The sequence below is a fragment of the Apteryx rowi genome, unplaced genomic scaffold (assembly GCF_003343035.1).
Source record: "Apteryx rowi isolate R43461 unplaced genomic scaffold, aptRow1 scaffold_435, whole genome shotgun sequence".
NCBI classification, from domain to species: domain Eukaryota; kingdom Metazoa; phylum Chordata; class Aves; order Apterygiformes; family Apterygidae; genus Apteryx; species Apteryx rowi.
Genome location: NW_020450689.1, coordinates 58117 through 64432, shown reverse-complemented (window position 1 = coordinate 64432; position 6316 = coordinate 58117). Strand labels below are relative to the sequence as shown.

Here is a 6316-nt window from a genome sequence, read left to right as displayed (position 1 = left end):
TATGCCACAGATGGTGACTCTCTGCAAATCCACTGCTTCTGTTTCACCACTTCTAAAATGGATACCTTGACACCAGCTCCTCATAAGGGCCTTTGGTATCCATGGATGTGAGTTTCTGAAACATTAATTTCACATAATGGAACCCAATCCTGTTCTTCAAGTTACCAACTAGTGCCCAACTTCTAGCATTGATTGTACAGACCAGCAATTTTCTCTATCTTCACATACTGTGAAACAAAAACAATACTTATCTCGGAGCACTTGTATCAGCTCTTTAAGTTTGTCTTGTTACGCACATCCTATCTCTGTTTTTTCCATGTATCCTTCTCTACAGGTTCCCTGCACCCTATTTCACCTAGTCAGTCCATACTGGTATCACCATATGCACAGCTCTGTGTATCTGTCAGATGAGAGAAAGCAGAGCTGTCTGCTCTTTGGGTTTCCAAAAGACTGCATTTGGTTTGTACAAAGTAGTTCTTTTTCTGCCCTAAGAACAGCCAGATCAACCAACTTGCATATTTGATTTAAAGTCACTTATTAGATTACATACTCACCACTAGAAATTCTTATTACTGTTTAAGTCTTTTTGCTATCCCATATATTCCAACTAATTTCAAAACTTCATTCACATCTGGTTTGCGATATATTGTAAAAACACTTAGTGCTCAAAACCCTTATAAATTACTTGGTTTTGCAACTGTTGCTCATATGAACTTGCCAATGGACTTCTGACTTAACATCTTAAACTCTCTTAGCAATCATGGTCTTCAATTTTCACATCTGTCAATTTGTTTTCAGTCATGAAGTTAAACTAGGTAAATGTTGAATCAAAATCACATAAGCAGTCAACTCCATTTTTCTAGCTGTTAATGTTAGGGCTATTGTATTCCAAACTGTCTTATGCAAGGGAATACTGATTTGCAATCAGTCTGATTTAAGGACTGATTTAAACATGTCCTTTTAATCGTGGGGTCCAGAAATTAAGTTGACAAACTATTCTCTATTATATGTAATAGCAAAATGCCTGTCAAATGCAGGTAATATACTTAATGAATATTTCAATCAAATAAATACTGTTGCATTCTAGCATGCAAAAGTAGCCTGCACAAATTATGAGAAAAATTTACCTCAATTTAAGTGAAAGGAAAATTATCCATATGCAAACTTGGCTTGCATCTCAGTTCACAAACACAGGCTAGGTTTCAAGAGAAACCGGGCTAAATGTTGTAACTGTTAAGGGATCTAAGTTTGCTGCCGAAAACAACATGAAATTGCTAATACACAGAAAGGCACCATGCATATATAATACACAGTATCCTACTCATATAAAAAAGCTCTTTCTCATCTACAAAAGATAGCCATGTGTTGAACTTTAATGCCTCCTGAAAATATAATTCACTAGGCACCATTGATCAATTTTCCTGCTATTAAAATGTCCCAGGCAGTATTGCCTCATGAAGGGGGAATACAGAAGAGTAAGGACTATTTTTGACTTTGTACCTGGCATGCTAATTCCCTTTTTGTGCCTTGGTTTACCCAACTGTAAAACAAGGGTAACGATACCATTGTAAATCATCTTTCTAAACTGCTTTGAGATCTACTGATAAAAAGAGTTGTCTGAGTGAAACTGAATCTCTTAAGGAATCTGAAGCAGATATCACTTTAAAAAAAATCAACACAATTTTTTTTCTTTCTCCACTGTTATAGCTTTCAATACCCCATACACCAGTTATACCATTGCATTGTATTATAATAAATTGGATCAGAACAGACAAATTACTCAAGTCAGGACAGTGAGTGCACTTTGTTTACGTGCTACATCCTGTACATATCATTCCTAGGTTCGGACTGAAACGCAGCTCCAGCTGCAACAGCTTTCAAGCTGACAATCTTGCTGGAACCGTGCCACGCAGCCTTTCAGACCTCAAAGGTGCTGTAAGCAGGCACTTTCCCTGCAGTCCTCAAAGCTCCATATATCAACTGCTCACATGCTAAACAGCCCTCCAAAAGTATATCTGGCCCACTTTAATGATATGCACCATCCAGTTGTTGGGCAGTCATTTTTTCTGCCCAGATAATTATCATGATTTTAAATCATTTCTAAAGAGTGGAATTAAAATATATAGCCTATTAGTAAGAGGATACTCTTAACCACTGTATGGAGACTCATTTATAATTTCATTCTTAAAGAGCTTAGTATAATAGACTTCACAAATATGACATTTTTGGTATGTATTAATATTTCAGGGAGATAATTAAATCCTTACAAACTATCTACTGCTCACCCAGCTAGACTGATGGAAACTAAAGTTGTTTAGTAAGTAAGCAAAGTAATGCTTACTAAAAGTTGAACAACCTACAGTTTTTAACGTTATTGTACTCATTTTAATGTTTCACAAAGCAGTAAGTAACATATACTGAACACAAGATAGCATGGTTATAAAAGTCTTATTGGTCATCACAGAGAATAAGCTGTATAACTAACTTGTTTCTTCAACATTTGTGAAAGATGTGAATATCCCAAATGGGTTTTGAAAACACCATTCTGACTTTCCATACGTGTGTGTGTGTATTTACACACTCACTTTTAAGCAAAATCATTACAATTCTGTTTTCAGTGTTTTCTTCAGTGTTTCCTTCTACCTGGCAGAGGACCCTGCAAGGGGCAGGCTGGAGGCAGGCGTCTCAGGTGAGCGCACTGGGGGAATGGACACCCCATGCGAGAGAGGAGAGTAAGCGGAGCTCCAGGAGGGGAGAGCGAGAGAGGCAACAGCTGGAGAGAGCGCGCGGACTCCTACAAAACACCGGGAACTTCCACCTAACATCTGCAGGCGACAGGAAGCATTGGTGAGTGCTTCCTTCCGAGAGACTATTTCAGATTAGATTAGCATGAATAGGGAAGCCAGAAATGAAAGAGTTAAATTCCTCAGGTTACACAGAAGTTTAAGGTAATCCCATAGAAAGTGATTATCTTAAATCCTAGATAGCTAGATCGTTTTGCTTTATTTTTTTCCCCAAGCCTGCACCTTTTATGATAATGAGATGCACAGTCAGCCCTCACTTGGTAAAATATTTTTGTTGCCGTGCAGCTAAACAAATGCTTTTTTCATTTTCTTTTAAAATAGCCTCCCACCCATGTTTCTCTACACAGCGGCAATCAGTCCAGCTGGATAACATGTACAAGCTGGGCAGTAAAGTTTCCTCTTGCCCCCACTAAAAGGGTCCTTTCCTTATTTCATCAGCTAAAACATATGGGGAAATAATAGGACTTTTAAAATAGTGAAAGGAATTCTGACTCCATAATATTCCTACATTCCACTGTAACTCACAGCCTATGATTGGCATCCGGCAGGGGCAATAATTTTAGCACAGACAAGTGGAGAAGATCAAGGTAATCTTTTCCGATTTCTTTTACACACTGATATTCATAATTTTATTATGTGCTCTTTTTCCTCTCTTTTTCTTCTTCATGATTCTTTGTATGAAATATGAAGAACTCACAAGTATGATTACCAAATTTATGGTGTATGCTTGCTACACCGCACATTATAGTCTCACAGTTGTTTGCCCTGCAGTATGAAAGATTTGCATAGAGTTTAAATGGGAGAGATCTATACAAACTATAGTTAAAATATTATTACATTTATATGTTTTTCTATATGAACTAGTAAAAAAAAATTATTTTTTGTTCTACTTTAGGGCAACATTTTATTACAATTAAATGAACAGGCTTAGCTCTGCTACTTCTTTGAAAAGAATCATGACCAAAAAGACGCAATTTTAGCAAACATAACTGGAAGATGATAAAGAAAATCTGTCTATTTCCATATGAGGTAATATCAAAACCAAATATATCTCGTTGATATTTAAAACCCGAACATTTCCCCTTTATAATTCTTTCACCTGTGTGCACCATTTATACCAGAGCTTTGACAGAGAAAAGAATGAAGTGCTTGCCTTCAATCCTGAGGGGTTTTTATGTTGTGTTGTTTCTGTTGTGTTTTTTTTTAATTCATTATCCTCTCCCTTCCCATCACTGGTGACCATCACTGCAGCACCATACCCCCAGCTGTGAGTTAGAACAGGCAGCTTCCTGAAGCCAAAACAAGTGCTGCTTTTCTGATTTAAAAACAAGGGACATTGTAAAGGGGAATAAAGCTTCAGCTTCCATTTCTTTTGAATTTCAGTGTCACCTCTGTAATAGAGTATATGACACAGCAACCTAGACAATATGACAAGTTACAGAGAGAATTGTAGCAATTAACTATAGAAAATTATCAGATCTACTATAAGCAATTTAATATTGCATCATTTTCAGACAGAAACTGTTTAAACCATGTTTTACATGAAATATTTGACAAACTGTATGCCTAATTTGTAATTTTTCTCTGTCACAGAACACAACTTGAAATCTTATGTACCTGCCATGACTCCTCTCCAAGAGGAGCATCTCCTCAGAGGAGGGGAGTTTTCTCCTCTCACAGGAAATCCACAGCGTGTTAGACACAGCCAGACAGACAGAAGGAGGGTAGATATCAACAAGTAAAAGGACAGAAGATGACTTTGGCAGTTATGCAACAATTACAGAAAAAGAATTTAAAAGAAACTATTTTTTTCCACTTGAAGTCCAGAGTACACGTTATTACAGTGAGTATTCACTTTATTTTCCAAGACTCAGCCTGAGACAACAGCAGCTGACTGCAAGCACTATATAAGAGTCTAAAATTAGTATTAAAAAAAAAGTCTTTTTATTCTCATAAAATTTGTACATTAAAACTGACATTTTAAAAGGTTACTTCTGTAGAGAAGAACTAGCAGCTATCAAAATCTAAAAACACCAATCAAACTTAAATGTTTCAAACTGAACTTACATTAGCACAGACAACGCAACATTCCCAACAGCTATGTAAAGCAGAAGAAAGCTTTAAGCAGAATTGCAAATTATGTGAATCTTCAAGTTATAGTATTGTTACCTCAATGCTGTAGTTTAGCCATCTTGTTGCTAACTACCAAATGGTCTGCAGTACACTACATTGTTAGCCAGGCAAGCAGATTTCCTACCCCTTTGATCAAATTACCAATTCTGATTCAGCAGGTTCATGATACAGTCAGAGAAAAGCTCCCTTTTAAACTTAGCCTTTTTTATTCTTCTGCCTCACTATAAAGGTACTTTATACCTTAAAGGTTTTTATATATGTTAGGGTGAGAAAAATGCAACTACTCATTAATATGCCCATAAGTGTATTAAAATCATATTTACCCCAGTCTTTTATATGTACATTTGTTTTATCTACCATATACAGCTCTAAGTAGAAGAGACAAGTTAGTCCAAGGACATAATGTCTTTCAGGCTCTGTAGCACTTAGCAGGTTACTGGGCCTCCAAGGCCTAACAGATTTAACCAAGACTTTTCACACAATCAGGTAAAGAAAGCTAGGCCAGTCAGCAGATGTCCCATTCAGATAACAAAGAGAATATTTTAGTGACAATGTGAGAAAACAACAGTAAAAATGGTTTAAAAAAAAAAAATTGAACCGTAGCTCTCTTTTTTTCCCCTCTACTAAGAACCATCATCTGGAGTTGGACTATGACATTCACTGCAGTCTTCAGAAAATGGAAAGTCAGTCATACAGGCTTTATTCAAGGAGAGCCATATCAAATATTTTAAGAAATGACTACATCAGTGCTGGGCAATGTGATAGATCTTAATTTCTTCTACAGATCTAGGACAAACTTATTGTCATTGTTTTAAAATACCAGACTCATAGGTGAAAAACAAAGATTCTTGTCATGCGCATATTAAATAGATCTATAGTAAACTGTTGCTGTATTTGTATCTTCGGTTTCACTTCAACATAACAAAAGTATTCAGTGTCCTCGAGTTTGAGTTAGAAATATTAAAACTTGCACGCAGGAAATGGTTATTAGTATCCTGAAACAGCCATACTCGATTCCAAACCAAGGAAGAGGTGAAAGTGCTGTGGTGTGAACAAAGCCAGTTTTAGCATTTAAGGTCACTTCAGTTCTTCAAGTGGCTCTTCTTAGACACCATTACCTCAGCTAAATACGCTCAGCAAACCATAATAATGATGGAGATAACCCATCTCTACACAAACCAGTTTGGGGTGTGGGTTTGAATCTGAATCAGGGAAAAGATGACTACACACCCAATGCTCTTGCTCTACTCTAAGGCCAAGTTTAAATAAAGAAGAATAGTTTTCAGTTATCTTGGCCCACATTTCAATGGCAAGGGAACTGTGAATGAAAGAAGTTCACAAAGACTGTTAAACATTAAAGTATAGTATAATCACTGTAT

At 36.6% G+C, this 6316-nt stretch overlaps 1 long non-coding RNA gene across 2 annotated transcripts; it reads left to right on the top strand.

The window, feature by feature from the left end:
• Positions 1-2657: 2657 nt before the first annotated feature.
• On the top strand, positions 2658-5871 carry LOC112971319. Of its 2 annotated transcripts, XR_003255305.1 has the most exons (4): positions 2658-2847; positions 3700-3833; positions 4398-4647; positions 5566-5871. It is a non-coding gene; the product is annotated as an uncharacterized LOC112971319 (long non-coding RNA). The 2 variants fall into 2 exon arrangements; XR_003255304.1 differs by having other exon boundaries at positions 4398-5871.
• Positions 5872-6316: the final 445 nt, after the last annotated feature.